The sequence below is a fragment of the Mustela erminea genome, chromosome 1 (assembly GCF_009829155.1).
Source record: "Mustela erminea isolate mMusErm1 chromosome 1, mMusErm1.Pri, whole genome shotgun sequence".
NCBI classification, from domain to species: domain Eukaryota; kingdom Metazoa; phylum Chordata; class Mammalia; order Carnivora; family Mustelidae; genus Mustela; species Mustela erminea.
In genome coordinates, this window is record NC_045614.1 from 122,796,843 (window position 1) to 122,817,038 (window position 20,196).

General features: G+C 35.8%; 1 pseudogene; it reads right to left on the reverse strand.

The window, feature by feature from the left end:
- Positions 1 to 447: 447 nt before the first annotated feature.
- LOC116601009 lies at positions 448 to 1,915 on the reverse strand (annotated as a pseudogene).
- Between the last annotated feature and the right edge of the window lie 18,281 nt (positions 1,916 to 20,196).

The following is a 20,196-nucleotide window of genomic DNA, read 5'->3' on the forward strand; positions in this document are numbered from 1 at the left end:
TATGAACAGTATAATCCAATTTATGTTAAGCAATATTGATCACACAAATCAATATACTGTAAATCTACAAAATACGCATGTGCATGTATTAAAAACAAAACAGAACCAAACCCTGTCAGAATATAGATCAAAGACTGCTTCTTAGGAGTATGAGAATGGAAAGGAATTTGAAAGGGAACATTGAAGCTTTATTGATATATATTTCTTAGATTACTTTCATTCATATGTCACTTGTGTGTTTAGGTTTGATAAAATAAGTCTTATAAAGAATAAATATGTGTGAATAACAGGTAAAAGTTTTTTATTTATATTTGACATTTTTATTTTAGGCTGCAAAAACAAAAACAAGCAAACAAACAATAACAACAAAAAACTTGAAATAGACTTGTCAAATGATGTAAATTCATTCTTTCCAGGGAAGCAGAAGGCAGACCAATGCAGGTTATCCTCAAGGCCACATACATCCTACTTCACTGCTGCTTGCACTCTGCTGGGTTTTGATCCTTCTTTGAGTCATGGTGTGGATCATTTTCCTTATCTCCTCCTTCTCCTTTCTCATCTGCTTCTTCACCTTCTTCATTATCATCATCATCATCATCTATGATAGCTTCTCCAGTAAAGTATAACACTGATCTTGGGATTATACGCGCATGTAAAAAGTGACCAATTTGGGGGCACCTGGGTGGCTCAGTGGGTTAAGCCTCTGCCTTCAGCTCGGGTCATGATCCCTAGGTCCTGGGATCCAGCTCCGCATCCGGCTTTCCGCTCAGCAGGGAGCCTGCTTCCCCCTTCTCTCTCTGCCTACTTGTGATCTCTGTCTGTCTAAAAAATAAAAAATTAAAAAAAATTTTTTTTTAAAGGTGACCAATTTCAAAGTCTGGAGCAAGGATAGCTTCAGCATCATCATCCAGATCTCCACCCTCAGGAACTCCAGGAGGGGCAAAAAAATTAAAGAGTCATTGGAAACTGTTTTGGTCACAGTATGAACTATCCCACATTCCTTGTGTTTCTGCTGCTTCTTAATGGTTTTCAAAGGGGTATTCTTTCCTTTTTTCCAATCTATCTGGCACCCTGTACAACCCATAATTTCTGGTCCATCAAAAGAAAAGGGATCAGAATCATCTGGTCTGACTTCATCCTATATATCTTTGTCAACACTTCAGTTGTGAAATATTCTTTGGGTTCAAAGTGAAATTCTAAGACAAAACTCGGGCTGGCCAACATCTGAGAACTTCACTTTAATATCTTTCAAGAGCTTCAAAATAGGTTCATCATGTTCTTGAACCATTATCACTGAGCAAGTCAACGTTCTTAAAAAACAGTTAACCAGAATCCAGGAATGCCCTTGGGGTCTTCTTTTTCTTCATCCTTTTTCTTGTCTTCAATCTTGGCTTTTTCTTTCAGCTCCAAAACTTTATCCTCCTCATCTGGTTTCCATTCACATTCTTCTTCCGTAGGTTCATAAATTGCATTAATGATCTCAAATCGTTTATCAAATAGAGGCTGATAGAGAACAACATAGTTTCTCTCACGATCATGAACCTCCTCATAGAATTTGGCTTCTATCTGTGCACACGTAACTTGAAGATTTTTGAGAGCATTCACTTGTGTTTTAACTACCATAGGCAAGCTTTCAATGTATCTTGGTGTTTTCTACCAGATCGTCAAGTCTTTCTCGAAGGGCTGCAGGAATCTGAGGATTTTGCATCATCTGAACAGTCAGCTGCCGTGCTTTGATTTTTTTCTTCACCAGTTTGTTCTTCTACTTCTTCAACATCATCCAAATCTTGATCAAGTTCAGACTGTTCTTTGTTGTCAATGTCTGCCATGTTGTTAAGAACTCTAAATATCAGTGGCTAACACAGGGAGCCAGGCGGTCGGAGCTGGCAGGCAGTGGCTCAGGGAGGCAGTGGGAGGCAGGTAAAAGTTTTGAAATAGAAGTAGAAGAATAGTGACGAGGAACCTGCCCTACCACTATTAAAAGGTTTTGAATAGCTATGGTACTTGAGGTACAGTAACAGGAGGCAAAAAGGTGCTAAATGGAATAGAGTCCAGTAACAGAATTATTATGTATGAGAATTTAGTAGATAATAAAGGTAGCATGTAAATTTGCTGGGCAAAGGATGTAATCTTTAATAAATGGTGTCAGAAAAATTGGCTAAATGCTAGGGGGAAAATTAGGCCCTGTTATAGCTATTAGTACTGTCCTTCACACACTTTTAGCTCTCTATTTTTGGGCACATTATAAGGCTGTATTTCATCACCATCTTTGAAGTTAGATGTGGCCTTGTGACTTATTTTGACCAAAGAGAAGTAAGCATATGTAGCAAGTGTAATTTCCAGGTGGAAGTAATGTGGACATGCAATTCACCATTTCCTTTCCTGCTTTTGCAGTGATAACTGAAGTGCACCTTGAGATAACAGTCTTTAAGACCTGCTCTCTGAGTGACATATGAGCAGAAATCCCCCTACTTGCCTCCCCTGGACAGGATGAAGGAGGGAAAAGTAAAGTTTTATTGTGTTAAGTCACTACATTTTTTGGTGAGTTTGCCACCACAACGGATTCATGTAAAAAATTATTATCACCACTTGACGTATACCCCTGGGGATAAAAACATATGTTTATAAAAAATAAAAAATTTTAAAAAAGTTATTATCTAGAATTTCAAAGATACTTTAAAAAAACTCCCAAATTCCTCACACTGGCATGGAGGCCAGGAAGCATGTGGGAAGAAAATTGTTACTGGAGTTGGAATATTTCTTTGTGTTCTGCAGTAGCAAAACTTCTCATAAAACTGATGCTCGCAAGGATGTGGATGACTGATTATATATCTAATGAACTTTTTGTCCTGGGGGAAAAGATTAGAAAACAGAATGATAGTAGCAAGCTTTGGTTGACATAACCTGAGTCTGGCAAGGTACTACGAGAAAGTTAGTACAGATAGAAATTGCCACTTGGCAAGCAGAAATAAAGGAGACTATAATAGAATCTATGAATGCATAGATTTGTAGGGATGGAAGAGGGAACTGCTTCTCAATCTCAAATAGCTGAATATAAAAATAACAAATATTTTGAACAACAAGAACAGCTTAAAACTCAACCTTGGTTATTTATAATTGCCCCAAACTGGAAATAAGTCAAATCCCTTTCAACTGTAGAATGGAGAACACACACAACTAGAGAATACACTGAGTGTATTGATTCAGTGGAATAAACTTAAGAGTCACAGATGACTGATACATGCTGCCATGCGAATGGACCTCAAATGTATTATGTTCAACGAAAGAAGTTAGGTTATATGACATATGTGCAAAGGCAAACCTATTAGAACAGAAAACAGATCAGTGGTTGCCCTTATCTGAGGGTGAGGGGAGGACACAGAGGATGTTAGAGGGTAATCGAACTTTATTTTTATTACAATGGTGGTTTCATGACCGTATACATTTGTCAAAACTCAAAGTCATACCCTAAAGAAGGTACATTTAAACACATTTGTAAGCCCAAGAGGAACCCTGCTTTAGTCATTAAAAAGCCAAGCAAGAGTGGGGGACATTTAAAGATAAAGAAATTAGACTCGCCACGGAGGAAAGACACTTTGCAATAATCATCTATTGAGTATACATGATGTGCCAACTAGAGCCAATCTACTAAGCACACTTATATAGAGGAATATACCGTATGTCCAATCCTGACAGCATCCTATGGGAGAAATACTGTTACTCCCATTTCAAGGAAACTGAGGATCAGAGATTAAATAACTTGTGCAAGACTGTTTAGCTAGTAAGGAATAGGCCCAAGCAGAGCCCTCTGTTAAACTCTAGCCACTTCCTTTATAATGTAGACAATAAAATGAGTGATGATAGAAATTTTCAGGGAGGAAAAAGGGAGGAAGCTGAGGAAATTACAGTCTGGAAACGTTATTATAGCAACATTTTAAGATGGGGCCATCTGTTGGCAGTGAGGGGATTAATGGGGATAAAGTAAAGTTGAAGCCTTGAGTATTACAGTGGGGAAAACTGAAGGAGGTTGCGATGATTTTGACATTGTTCCTTGTACTCTTTGTCCTGTACCATGGGGAGGAGATACCATTCCCTTCTTAGTTACATTAGCAGAAGAAATCCTGCTGCAGGATGCTAGAGACCCACAATGGTATTCATGGAGTGCAGATTATCATAAGAATGTGCAACTTGAGAGCCTCTTATTTTGCAAAGACCAATTCTTATCCATTCCCCAAGTCCCATTCATTTCTGTCTTCTGTTTATAAAGAATATGTCATTGAAATTATAGTGTATTCCTGAGGGTGGGAAAGGAACTTTGAAGCATAAAAAAGAATCATAATTTATAGATGACTGTCATACTAATCTCTGATGGATTGATTAACCTTGATTTCTCCCATATTCTTTAGGATCTCAAAAAAGAACTGGAAGACATAAAGTGAGAGATCATAACTGCAAACCCACATCTATACCATTAATGAAACCTAGGCTAGTTTCAGAGAGATCCTTACAAGAAATTGCAAAGTTCATGTTAATTTCCTTTTCTAAAGGTACATATCATGAAGTTCTGGGCATTTTCGTGGTGGATATGATGGATGACATTTAGTGTTGAAAGCATTAGGAAAACTTTCATAAAATAAGAGTAAATTGATTTAAATAGTGTTAAAATGGCAAAGAGTCTTAGAAATCATCTAGTTCAATATCTTCATTTTGCTTGTGGGTAAATTGTCTGGATTAATCCATTTTTTTTTTAACTCACAAGAATTTGTTAGCCAATCACAGAATACCTTTTTAAAAATTTTTGTTATGTTTATATGTTTCTTTTCCAACCTCTTCTTATATTGTTCCCACAGGTGATAGAATTTAGGATATAAACATTAAAAGACAAAATCATTCTGAACAGTAATGGATGGATAAAATATTATTGCATGTGTAGAGAAGGTAAAATAAATTTCTCTCTACCCTTCTAGGTTCTTGGCTGAGGACCCTCCCTTCCCTCCCTTCCTCCCTGTGCCCCCATCCCCAAGACCTAGCACTGTAATAAAAAGATAAAGTAGCAGGAGGAAAACAAACAAAACTTTAATAACATGAACACCTACTGAATACACAAGTGATCCCAGGAAAACTGAGTAACACCCTGAAATAGCCCACACCACCACTTTAAATACCATCTCCAACTAGAGACAAAAGAAAGATGTTGGGTTGGGAGGTGGAGAGTCCATTATTGGAGGTTACTAGGAAAAGCACAGTAAACAAGGTTAATGTTGTTATGCAGATTGAAATTGTTGTCTTCCCCATTGCTAAGAGTTTTAGATTTGGTCATCCTTTTCTTCCTAACTAGCACATAGAGGGAGACATTTTTAATAAACAAGTATTCTCCTTAACTCTTACAGAAGGCTAACTTCTACTAGGTTTTCAGAGCTTCTCCTGTGTTTGCTGTTTCTTAGAAATAATCAGCTCAAGATAATCCTTATGCCAAAGAGACTTCTTGAGTTGGTGGGGGGCAAATTCTGCCTTTCCTCATATGCGTTATATTTTTTGTCCACTTTTAAGGTGACATAATATAGTGAAAAGAATATTGGCTTAACAGTCAGAAGACAGAGTTCTAATTCTGATCACTCTCTTCAGGACTCTGTTCCCTCATTTTATGTCTCTGGTTACTGTAGGATAAAAATCCTACAGGTCTTAAAATATATATATATATATATATATATATATATATATATATATGATTTTAGATGGGTAAATAGAAGCCCTTCTTATAAGCTGGGTGATTTAAAGAACTTAAAAGTGATGGAGTATCTGTCCTGGAATATGTTTATGAACAAAACAAACAACCATCTGTCCTGAATGGTATTGAGATATTTGGAGAGAAATGGATAAACCTGAGTCTCTAGAGGTTTCTTCTAGATCCATAGTCTTAGGATTATGTTCCCAGTGTAGTAGGTGAAATATAGCTTAACACATGAATTCTCATCATTGTAGAGTTTATTATCTATAGGTTCATGAAATTTTACCACATTGCTACTGGTTCACACATGTGCCATAGCATCCCAGAGCTGGCATCAAGGCTGTAAATAGATGATCTTTCAACTTTTATAAGAAAATAATTTAAGTAGAGCATCATTGAGTAGCTGAAGTTGAGTATTTACTGTATTAGACCTGTTGTATTGGTTAGAAGCAGAGTCCTAAAATCATATTTAAAAGTTTTCAAACAGAGACACCTTATCAAATGAAACACACACACACACACACACACACACACACACACACACACACCTTTAGAAGTAAAAGATTTTTCCTTTACACAGGAATGATAATGACAACACCACTGCTCTTTTATAGTCTCTCTGGGAGTTTTCCTCACCACAGCAGTTACAGAAGAATGAAAGCTTCGTGCCTTGGGAAGGCGGTGTTTTTATGTCTGGAGCTCTTCCATTAGGTCACACTGTTAAAGGAGCAGTTCTTCCTAAGGGAGACCTTCCCTGCTTCATAGCAGCCACATTTATTCTGCCTACAGCTGCTCTGTTCCCTTGTACTCCATGCAGACCAGCCTTATTAAAACAGGGTGGAATTGATTCTTCTGGAAAGTGCATCACTGTTGGCTTAACCAGCTATTATAAATATAAAAAAATATATAGCTTGAGTTTTGGGAAAAAAAAAAAAAGAAAGAAAAAAGAAAATACCTTACAAGTTGTATTGGGACATCTCTAAGAATGAAGAGGTATAAAAACAAAGTAAGACTACTAGATTTTGCACAGCATGTATTTTGGCTCTCTCTTTTATGGTACAAAGGAAAGGTATAAAAAGATGATGCCACACTTCCTAGATGATATGGAGGGGAAAACCCAATGTACAAACTTCATTCTCATTTACCTATATGGCCAATGATATCAGGATCCCCCTCAGCCTACTCCCTCAAGTAAAGAGTGACTAGAGAATATGGTGATTCTGCACTCTTTTCAATTTTCATTACCTACATTTTTCTTATTTTCGTTTTTAGTTCCTCAGGAGCCCAAGGTATAAAATACCATCTTGACTTTCTTGAGTGGAATGTGAGAGGGAGTCTCTAACAGAATGCTAGCTCTTTCTCCTTGGAGCTCGGTGATGTAATTTCATCTGATTTTCCCCTTCTCTCTGCTTAACATCTGGGCTCTTTATAAAAGACTAGATCAGACTCACAAATATTAAACTTTAAAAATATGTATATATTCCTTACTATCATGAAAACAACTTCCTGGCTTAAAGAAATATAGTGGAGTCCTTTTTTCTGTGTGTTTTTTTTAAATATTTCATTTATTTATTTGAGAGAGAGAGACACAGTGAGAGAGAGCATGAGAGTGGAGGTCCCCATGGAGCTGGGAGCCTGATGGAGGACTCAGGACTCCAGGATTATGACCTGAGCCGAAGACAGTCGCTAAATAGACTGAGCCACCCAGGTGTCCTGAGTCCTTTTCTTATATATATGAAGATGGCAACTTGAACATGTGCTCCAAATCCAAATTAGTAGGATGAATCTTTCCTGAGGCAAACAGCTGTTGAACCAATGGAGTGGGGACCTGCAGAGTATGAGCCAGGTCTTAGCTCTTCTAGAATTGATGAAAAGGAATGGAAGAACTTTTGACTCTGGTTTTAGGATGCCTATGGAGACCAATGATGTAGAGAGGTATGAAATGCTGATCAAAATTATTTGAATTCTGGAGAGAGTTTATTCTGTAGAGGCCTACAAATCCCCAGGAGATTTCCCCGGGGGGGAAGATGAATATTCCTGGGAAAACCAGTTGGTCTCCTATATCCCACAAGGAAGTCAAGCAGATGGTATGGGTCTTTCCTAACACTAAAGCCTGCAAAACACTGGCTTTTGCACAGAAGGGGGCTACAAGAAGAAGAGTTTTCTTGTGATGTTTCCATTTGGGACTGACAGAGAGCTGGCTGGTATGTGCTAGTCTCTTGCTGTGTATACTGTGGTCCTTGAACCCCAGCAACAATGGCATCACCTGGCTGCTTAATAATAATGCAGAATCTCAGCCCCAACCCAGATCTATTGAATCAGAACAAGTATTTTAACATTCCCAGATGACCTATGGACACATTAAAGTTTGAGAAGTCTATAGATTCAGAGACAACCATATCTCCCCTCACTTATGGTATCATCACCACTAAGTTAGATTAGCAACTATACCCACATCTAACTGAGAAAATTAAAACCCCACCAATTACGGTTCTTAGCTGAGTAGTGCTGGGTGCGGCAAGGCTGATGAGTACTTCAGGAGATATATAATGTGCTTTCTCTCTCTCTATCTCTCTCTATCTATCTCTATATATTAATATGAGAGAAACTTTATATTTGAACTAAAAAGTGAATAGATAATTTGAAAGAGAAAATGGTCACTGGGTTAAGACTCAAATGAGTGGTCTTGAAGATGAAGCGAAAAAAAAGTCTCAAAACAAAACAAAAAATTAAAAAAAATTCAGGTTAAAAAATGTAAATAATGAGAAAATCATAAAAGATAAAAATCTAAGAATCCCAAAATTCAAATAATATGGGATCTATAAGAACAAAAAACAATAGACAGAGGAGAAATTGTGTAATTACACAAGCAGTAGAAGAAAATTCTGAAACTAGATTGAAGGGGTTTAGCAAATTCCACACCAGACTGAGGGGGAAAGAAAGATCAGACATTTCATGCTAAAATCCATGGATCCTAAGAATAAGGAGAGCATTTTCCAAAGTATAGATGAAAAGAAAACAGTTGCTTGCCAAATAAAAAAAAAAAAATCAGATTGACATTAAACTCATTCATCAGCAGGAAACTGGTGGAGTTACCACCATAGATGCCTGAAAATAGAGTATGCAATCCAGCCTAGAATGCTGGCTTGCCAACAGTACCCAAACCATCTCAGTTAAAAAGTGGGGATTGGCTGGCCAGGGATGTGTGGTCAGAAGTAAAGGCATGCTAAATTCTCATCTTACGGGATGGGAGGAAGAAGTAGTTGGGGAATATGGCATCTTTGTTGAGGAGAATAATTGGTATCTTGTTTTCATATTTTGGGGGGATATATGATTATGGATGTCATTAAAAATACAACAATAGGGGCACCTGGGTGGCTCAGTGAGTTGAGCCTCTGCCTTCAGCTCAGGTCATGATCCCAGGGTCCTGGGATTGAGCCCCGCATCTGGCTCTCTGCTCTGCAGGGAGCCTGCTTCCTCCTCTCTCTCTCTGCCTACCTACCATCTCTCTCTCTCTGTCAAATAAATAAATAAATAAAATCTTTAAAAAAAATACGACAATAGTTGGTATATAACTATAGATAAATGAAACAAAACTTTAAATTAGGGGAAAAAACAAGAAAGAAAAAAATAGTAGCTTAAAAAACAAAAAATAAGTAGAAAGATGGGGAAAAAGAGAAAATAGGACTGTGGACTCTGAGAAACAAACTGAGGGTTTTGGAGGGGGGGGGGATGGGGGGCTAGGTGAGCCTGGTGATGGGTTTTAAGAAGAGCACATATTGCATGGAGCACAGGGTATGGTGCATAAACAATGAATCTTAGAACATGAAAAAATAAAATTAAATTAAAAAGAAAAGAAAATAGGAAAGTAGACAGGAAACAAGGTAAGATGAAAGGAGTAATATCAACTATATAAGTTATTACTTAATTATGAATGTATTGACTTTTTTCTTTTAAAGATAAAAATGACACAAAGAGATATAAGTTGCAGTTAAAAATCCCACAAAACTAGGTATGTGTTGTTTATAAGCAACAATGATAAAAAAAAAAAAAAGGTGAAATGTGATAAAGAAAAGGTTAGTTGAAGAGAAATCAGGCAAAAAACAAAAACAAAAAAACACAACCCTAAAAACAAGCAAGAGGTATGATAATAATATCAATCTAGAACTTAAAAGGATAAAGAAAGGCATATTTTAGTGAATGATTGTACAGTATATCTCTATGTATCGAATAATGAAATGTAGCAGCAAAATAAATGAAGTAAAATACTAAAAAATGTAATGAAGGCCCAACAAAACAATTAGAGTGGAAAAATTTTGATTTTTTAAAAATGTATTTATTTGAGAGAGAGAGCATGAACAAGAGCTAGCACAAGCAGGGGAAGGAGCAGAAGGAGAAGGTGTAGGAGACTCCCTGCTGAGCAGAGCAAGGGGGCCTGATGTGGAGCTCAATCCCAGGACTCCTGGATCATGATCTGAGCTGAAGGCAGATGTTTAACTGACTGAGCCACCCAGGTGCCCCACAGTGGAAAATTTTAATATATATTTTTTCAGAAGTTTAACTAAAAAGAAAATGCATGACCATAGAAAAAGCAGGTAAGCAACAAACTTGATTATAAATACATATATGTATATACACATCTGTAAACTTTAGATCCTTTATAAGAAAAAATTTCATAAGTCCAAAAAAATTGCAAAAACAAATCCCTCCTTGACCACAAAGGGAACCTGAACGCATTTTTATGTATAGAGATTTTTACCATGCATTCTATAATTATAATCCAATAAAATTAGAAATAAATAATAAAAGTTTACCTTGAAGCCCTAATTGCTTGAAAATGAAGGAATATATCTCAAATAATTTTTAGCTCAAGGATAAAATAAAAGCTTAATTACAAACTATTCAAAAATAAATTAAAACTTTCAAAACCTATAGAACACTGCAAAAATACTCGAGAGAATGTACTTAGACTTTAATGTTACCATAGTTAAAAATATTAATAAAGGGACTTAGTATCCATCTCCAGGCATTTTTAAAAACAGCCACAAAATCAAAAGAAAGTAGGTGAAGGGAATGCTTAAAGCTAAAAGTTGATCTAATGAAATGGAAAAAGAAACACCCCAATTATAAATAGGTTGCATAAAACAAGTAAATCCTTTAGAAGCTTGATTAATACATTCCTGATAGAATAGTTCATTTTTTTTATTTTAAAGATTAAATAATACAGGACATCTGGGTTGCTCAGTCAGTGTTTTACTGTCTGCTTTTATGTAAGTAAAACTGAGTCTTCGGCTCAGGTCATGATTCCAGGGTCTCTGGATTGAGCCCCATACTGGACTCTCTGCTCAGTGGGGAGTCTGCTTCTTCTTCTCCCTTAGTTCCTCCCCTGCTTGTATGTGCATGCTCTCTTTCTTAAATAAATAAAAAAAATATTTTTTTAAAAAAGATGAAATAATACAAATTTGGAAGAAAATTTTGAGGCCTATATGTGTAACAGGATTTGGAGAGAATATTTTAGGCAAGATGGGAAACCCAAAATATATTAAGGGAAAGATAGATATATTGCCCAGAAAAACATACCATCAACAAAGTTTATAAGCAAATTATAGATAATAAAACATATTTGAAACACACATGATAAATAAAAAGTTAACGTCTATTGCACAAACTCATAAATTGGTAACAAGAAAACAAATATCCCAATAGAAAAATTATAAGAATATTAAAATGTAATTCACAAAGGAGTACATTTAAATAACAGTTAATCATTAAAAACGTGCTGAACATCCCTAGTTGTAAGGAAAATGCAAATTAAAAAACAATGAGCTATGTTACTTTATACCCATCAGATGGTAAACTTTAAAAGTAGTGTTAATCTCAAATGTTAGTAGGCATGACAGGATAAAGCTATATACCTTGTTGATGGAAATGTAAAAAGGTATAATCTTTTTAAGGAGAAATATGGCAATAGATTTTTTTTTATTTTTTTTTATTTTTTATTTTTAATTTTTTTTTAATTTTTTATTTTTTATAAACATATGTTTTTATCCCCAGGGGTACAGGTCTGTGAATCACCAGGTTTACACACTCCACAGCACTCACCAAAGCACATACCCTCCCCAGTGTCCATAATCCCACCCCCTTCTCCCAAACCCCCTCCCCCCAGCAACCCTCAGTTTGTTTTGTGAGATTAAGAGTCACTTATGGTTTGTCTCCCTCCCAATCCCATCTTGTTTCATTTATTTTTCTCCTACCCCATGTTGCATCACCACTTCCTCATATCAGGGAGATCATATGATAGTTGTCTTTCTCTGCTTGACTTATTTCGCTAAGCATGATACGCTCTAGTTCCATCCATGTTGTCGCAAATGGCAAGATTTCATTTCTTTTGATGGCTGCATAATATGGCAATAGATTTTAAGTTTAAAAAATGTATATACATCTTTGATCTAGCAGTCTTACTCTTTGAAATCTATTCTGTAGAGCTAAAAGAAAGCATTAGTATGTAACACTGTATATATACGCAAGTATATTACAGATACTACTTAATGTTAAGAACCAGAAGCAAGTAAATATCCCTTGATACAAGTATGTTTGAATATATTTTTAAAGAGAAAGACTCTTATTATAAAAATTTGAACTTACATAAAAGCAGACAGTATAATAATATAATGAATCCCTACAAATTCATCAAATCATGTTAAAAATTATCAACTTTTTTTCCCAATTTTATTTTATGTATCCCTTCACTTTTTTCTTCCTGGAATATGAAAACATACCCAATATTATATAATTTCACCCATAATTATTCCAAATGAGAATTCTTTTTAAAAAGTAACTATTACAACATCACTATATCTAGGAAAATTTATAGTAATTATTTAATATCTAATATCCACTTGATGTTCAAATCTCCTCTTTAATTCAAAAAAGATTTTTTACAATTGATTTATTTGAATCAGAATCCAAACAAGATCTACACATTGCATTTAGTTGGTGTATTTCTCAAGGTTCTTTTACTCTTCAGGGGTTCCACTTCCTCTTGTTTCTTCATACAATATATTTGTTGAAGAAACTTGGTTATGTCATAGCATTTTCTACATTCTTGATTTAGCTCTTTGTTTCCTTGTTTTATTTAACATACTGTTTGATTCTTCCCTTTTGAAAACCACTCAGTCTAATTAGATACTGAGGGTCTACAGGTTTTAGTTAAATTGTTTGGATAGAAATGTGTCATAGATGGTGCTAAATACTTCCTTTGCATCACATTTGCAGGCATATAATATCTAGTTATTCCACTTTCAACTTTAATGTGATTGATTAATTGCATTCAGTTAGTGTCTGATGCCCTACCTACTCTTTATCAAAAGTATCAGCATCCCCTGATAATCATTGACTAGATCCATTATTTCATTAGAAGTTTTCTGATTGAATACATTTTGGTACAACTATGCCATGAAGTAAAATTTTGCAACTACTGCAAATAATAGTAGCTAAGGCTTTTATAAAATTTACTAATGTAGTTTTCTAAATACTCTGTATATATTTATTGTACCTAATAACAATCCAATGACTTAGAGACTATAAATATCCCCATTTTACAGGCAAGAACTCAGCAATGGAATGATTTGCCTAAAGCCACAGCTACTAAGTGACTGGGTTGGGATTCAAGAGAATAAATGAGCTCTATACCTGTTGCAAAGAGAAAGATGCAAAAGAGTTGTGCATAAGATGATGATCTTTTTGTAAAAGAAACAAAGGTAGGCTAATGTACATGCTTTTATGAGAAGGCTAAATATTACATTATGGTTACATGGTGGAGTAGAAATGTAGTACCAGGGACGCAGAGATAGAATGGGGAAGTAGAAGGGAAGAAGAGAGACAAGCAAAAAAAAGCCCCACAAAGGTAGCTTTATGAAAAGTTGAAGATAAAACAACATATATGATAGTATATCTTTTATATAAAATGTTGTATGTATGTATACAAACATATACAACACTACATATACATATATGTATGGGTTTATATTCATAAAGAAATGCAAAAATACACAGTTGCTAAATGACTAACAGCTTTACCTTTTTAGGTGATGCTTAATTTTTTATTTAGCCTTTTATATACTACTCAACTATTTTATAATGATCATGTATTTCTATAACAACAAAAAAACAATAATCTATTTTCATTGTGGAACAACATTTTAGGAGAGTTGGGAATGAATGTTACCTTTTAAGCTACTAATATATCAGTTATATAAAGCACAAATTCATATCCTTTGAAATTATAATTATTAAATACTTAAGGTAATAAATAGTTAACACAGAATTTGGGTCAATAGTAAAACTTCACTAATTAATGTCATTTGTTAAGATTTATCCAAATTAATAAAAGCTCTGAATTACAGAGTGACAAAGAAAAGAAGTGTCATTTTATTAGCTCCAAACTATTTACAGTAGAGATAGCATCAGTCCAAGTAAAACAATCACATTTATCATTCACTAGAGTTTGCTAAAGGAGAATGAGACTTACTTTATGCTAGTGTCTCTCACAATGCAAACTTCTGCATGTTACCTAAGACTTTATCAGCTGGACAAACTTTTTAGGAGATTCTTACGTTAATAAAAGTTTGAGAGTTACTGTTTTTGTTGTTGTTTGCTTTTTACATTTTTTAAGATTGTGTAGCACCTGTATTTTAATTGTCGTAGTCATAGTAATATATCCTGAAGAGAGATATAACTGGTTTGTATCATCATTGAAGTGATACTATACTTTTTTATTTGTAATTAGATTTTTCACATTGGTAGTCCAAAAGACTAAGCATTCAGAGATAATGTTTCTGAGGGTCTGAAAAGGTTTCTTCAAATAGTAAGTACTTATGCAATACCACGTGCTATTTAAGCATGCTTAATGCATTCTTTTTTTTTCTTTTTTCTGAGAATGAGAGAGAGAGAGAAAACATAGGCACACAACTGGGGGATGGGCAGACCTGCTGCTGAGGGAAAGAGAGAATCCCAAGCAGGCTCCAGGAAGAGAGCAGAGCCTTACGTGGGTCTCCATCTCAACCCTAACTCATGACGTGAGGCTAAATCTAGAGTCAAGTCACTTAACCAATTGAGCCACAGGTGCCCTTAATGCATTATCTCTTACAATGCACATGATGCAATGTTAAGATATTCTTTCCTCCACTTAACAGAGGTGAAAATGGAGCTTTATAGTGGTTAAGTAACTGTTAGAGGAGGTTATTGAGAGGACGTGAGTGATGTGACTACCAGTTGACCTGGGGGCTGAACCCTTTTGGGCAGTTGGAGGCTCCTCACTGCGCCTGTTCTTGGACTGCTGTTCTCACAGCCTGAGCGGTTTTCAAGGGTGCCACTTTGAGAGAGCAATGTGCTGCTGAAACCACCTGGATGGTATTGGTGACTGAACCCAGTTAAAGCCTCTGTAAACTAAGATTCTGGCTGGCAGGCATGGAGACTGACACGACTTATGGCCACCCAAGACAAGCCTGTATCTAAGTTCCCTTGCTTTGTTTATGAAATCTGCCAGCTACTAATCTGTAGTGGTGATCTCTTTGATTTCTTTCTCTGAGCTCTTCCTGCCCTCTGTGCACTTTCAGAGGCCAATTTCAAATTCGGGGGCCAATTTCAGATTTCATCCAGGGACTCCCAATGTTTCAAATCAAGTTTCAAGGTAGAGAATGGCTCATACCTCTCCATCATTTGCCTGAAAAGGGACCTTAGATTCTGCCTGTCTGTAGGAAAATGCTCCTGATGCACTGTGTCTAGGCCCTCACCTACACTGGGCAGCATTTTTAATGATTACTGGAATCTTATGGATTGAAATGGTTGGCTTACTCTGGTTTGCATCTAAATTCTGTAATCTTGTTATTGTGTGTGTGTGGTGTGTGTGTGTGCATGAATGTGTGTGTGTGTATATATATCTATATATATAGTGTGTGTGTGTGCATGAATGTGTGTATGTATATATATATAGTGTGTGTGTGTGTGTGCATGAATGTGTGTGTGTATATATGTATATAGTGTGTGTGTGCATGAATGTTTGTGTGTATGTATATATATAGTGTGTGTGTGTGCATGAATATGTGTGTGTATGTATATATATAGTGTGTGTGTGTGTGCATGAATGTGTGTGTGTATGTATATATATATAGTGTGTGTGTGTGTGTATGTGTGTGTGTTCCCCCTCTCCAGGTCGTTTTTGATTCTTGACTCCCTGCTCAAGGGAATTACCTGCTCCCTCATTCTTCCACTTAATCAGTCTTGCCTCCCCAAACTTTTTATTGAGTTGGTTACTAATTACATATTCTTGGAGCCAGTGATGATGAGTCTTGTAGTATTGAAACTACTCAACTGGGGAGAGACAGTACAATTCAGAACCTGGCAACCCTGGTTAGCGTGTGTGGTAGCAGTGTCCTATAAACTGGGATATTGGAACTGTGGACCCAACACTGGCCATGGAAGGTCTTAACAAAGCCAATAGTCTTATCAGAAACTTCCTTAGGTAAAAAGGCAGAAAGGGAGGCTTATGCTCTTTCTCCTCTGCATGAGCATTATCTTCTTTTTAAAGTAGTAATGATTAGCAACCTCAAAAAACTTGGCCTTTGAATTACTTCATATTTTCACAAAAGCAGAGGGGTTACAACCATTGGCTCTGGAGCAAGACAAACCTTGATTTGAATCTGGGTTTTACCACTGACTAGCTAGATATTAAAAACTGCTGTACCCTTTTTCATCTGTAGAATGAAACCTCATTGTTCCTGCATAACAAATTTCTTGTCGACTTAAAAAATAATAATGCCACAAGGATCTGAATAGCCAAAGCAATTCTGAAAAAGCAAAGCAAAGCTGGAGGCATCACAATTCAGGACTTCAAGCTCTATTACAAAGCTGTACTCATTAAGATAGTACAGTATTGGCACAAAAACAGGCACACAGATCAGTGGAACAGAATAGAAAACCCAGAAATGGACCCACAACTCTATGGTCAACTGATCTTTGACAAAGCAGGAAAAAATATCCAATGGGAAAATGATGTCTCTTCAACAAAGAGTGTTGGGAAAACTGGACAGCCACACACAGAAACATGAAACTGCACCACTTTCTTATACCACCCACAAAAATAAATCCAAAATGGATGAAAGACCTAAATGTAGACTTGAAACCATAAAAATCCTTGAGAAGAACACAGGTGACAAACTCTCTGACCTCGGCCATAGCAATTTCTTATTAGACATGTCACCAGAGGCAAGGGAAACAAAAGCAAAAATGAACTATTGGGACTTCATCAAGATAAAAAGCTTCTGCACAGCAAAGGAAACAATCAACAAAACTAAAAAGCAACTGATGGAATGGGAGAAGATATTTGCAAATGACATATCTGATAAAGGGTTAGTATCCAAAATCTATAAAGAGCTTATCAAACTTACCCCCCCCCAATAATCCAGTTAAGAAATGGGCAGAAGACATGAATAGACATTTTTCAAAGAAGACATCTGGATAACTAATGGACACATGAAAACATGCTCAACATCACTCATCATCAGGGAAATACAAATCAAAACCATGATAAGATACTACCTCACACCTTTCAAAATGGCTAAAATTAACAACACGTGAAACAATAGATGTTGGTAAGGATGTGGAGGGAAATGGGTAGGGGATGGGTTAAATGGGTGATGGGTATTAAGGAGGACACATGTTATGATGAGCCCTGGGTGTTATATGTAAGTGATGCATCAGTACATTCTACTTCTGAAACCAATATTATACTAAGTGCTAACTTACTAGAAGTTAAATAAAAATTTGGGGAAAAAACAAAATAACAGTGCATGTACTGTATAAAGCAAAAATCCTAGAATATGTTTAGAACTCAGTTCATGACAGTTATTATTAAAATTAAGATTATTATTTCAGGCTTCTCATTGTCTATGTCATATATAAGTAAGTCATTGTATTTTCTCATAATTTCAATAATCTTAACAGTAAAACATTTTTATGTCAGATGGCAGAATTTTTTTTTTTGAGATGGCAGAGATTTTTATTTTCCTCTTCTGTTTTTAACCTATAGGGAATCCTTTGTGAAAAATGGAAATACTTCCAGATTTTCTTCTTGAGATAGAATGAGTTATAACTGAGAGAAGATGGACAAATCTTAAAACACACACAAATCATTCATTTTGAAGAAAGATTCCTGGTAAGTATACAAAAAAAGAAGACCCAGGAAAAAATGGATTCAATGCTTCAGTGACGTTCTCGCGAAGTCATTGAGAATATTAGTGCCTTTCCAGGTTATATTAGACTTTTCATTTATAACTAAAAAGAATCATTTATTATTAATACTTTAAAATGTTAGAAAAATATTAGTAATATTATTTATTAGTATATAATACTGTTAACATTTATTAACATACATTTATTAATTACAGACATAATACCTGGTAGTGGTAAGAGTTTTGAGAAGATAATGTATAACTAAGAAAATAAATATCACTATCTTCTAACCACCCAAAGAGACAGAATACATATTGACTTTTCAAAATATTCATTTGTATGCCAGATACAAATGTATTCGGGAAACCATATGCTTAGCTTTTGACAACAACTTAGACTCTTCATAATATATCTTGGTGAACTTTCTAAGTTAATACATATGGGTAAACTTTATTTTAGTAGTTACACAGCATTTCATCACATGGGTGTAATTTATCTATTTCTATGTTACAGAAAATTAAGACTGTTTTCACAGTTTTACATGTTTTAAATAAGGCAAGAATGTAATATCAATGAGGGCAGACACTTTTTCTATTCTGCAAGCCAGCTAAAAATAACACTTGAAGCTTACTTAGTAGGCAAAAAAGAAATTTAATGAATGTTGAAGGAATGATGTCTTACTGAGTATCTTTCTATAAAACTCTATCTTATTTCTGATTATTTCCTTAAATTATTTCCTGAAAGTAGAACTTTTTGACCAAATAGTAGGGGTTTTGTATCCATTCCTCACTATGCACTTCCCAGTCTTAATGACTTTTAAAACATTTATTTGAAAAAAAAAAAAAAGAAAAAGAATGATTCACATGGTAAACATGTACAGAACAAGGGATGCTTGAATGGTTCAGTTGGTTGTGTTCAACTGTTGATTTCAGCTCAGGTCATGATTTCAAAGTCATGATATCGAGCCCCATGTAGAGCTCTATACTCAGAGTAGAATCCACTTGTCCCTCTCCCTCTGCTCCTCCCAGCGTCAAATCAACCAAGCAACCAATCAATAAAATATTTTAAAAAGTAGGTGCACAATAGTGCATCATTATATTCTTAAATATAACCATTTTCTGTTAATTTATTTATTTGACAGACAGATCACAAATAGGCAGAGAGGCAGGTAGAGAGAGAGGATGAAGCAGGCTCCCTGATGAGTAGAGAGTCCGATGTGGGGCTCGATCCCAGGACCCTGAGATCATGACCTGAGCTGAAGGCAGAGGCTTAACCCATTGAGCCACTCAGGCGCCCCTCCACCTATTTTCTTATAATACTTTTCTGTATGTAACCTTTTAAAGTTTCATGTATGAACAGGAATCTTAAATGGTTATATTTAGGGCACCTGGGTGGCTCAGTGGGTTAAAGCCTCTGCCTTTGGCTCAGGTCATGATCTCAGGGTCCTGGGATCGAGTCCCGCATCAGGCTCTCTGCTCAGCAGGGAGCCTGCTTCCCCCCTCTCTCTCTGCCTGCCTCTCTGCCTACTTGTTATCTCTCTCTCTCTTTCTGTCTGTCAAATAAATAAATAAAATATATATATAAAAAAGAATATAGGTGGAAAATACCAAAAAACAGAAAGTAAGAGAATGAGAATTAAAAATTCAAGTATGAGTCCAGCAAGGGCAAGACCCTACTAACAGACACAGTAGAAAGAGAAAATGTAGGATATATTAATGGGCTAACATAAACAAAGTCCCCAAATCTGAAGATGGTTATGATCCCTAGTACACTTTAAGGCTATTTGTTCCAGTAATAAATAGCATTTCCTCCTTTAAAGTTTGTATTACATTCAGTTCATCTTTATGTCACTGCGTAGGTTTGTATCTTAACAACCTGCCCAATAATTCCCGAGAGTCCTTCCCCTTTCACTTTTTTCCTCCCATTCCTGTGCCCTCTGAGAACTGTGTTTTCCATCTCCCAGTTTCAGCCACTCTTTACCTTAACTGGAGACTGATAAGCAGATTCAACTCGAGGGTGAGTTCAATTTGTTATTCTTCAGGATTTTGTCAACTGGAAGACATCTTCTCCCAATGCTACCTAAAAAAACATTTCAAAGACCTTACAATGGCTTTTTGCCCCATTCCAAGGATATCTGCTTTGATCTACAGCCATAGTTTCTGATTATTTTATCTTCTTTACTTAACAGTTGCTATCCCTCGTTTTTAGAATATATATACTGAAGACCTAGCCTAAGC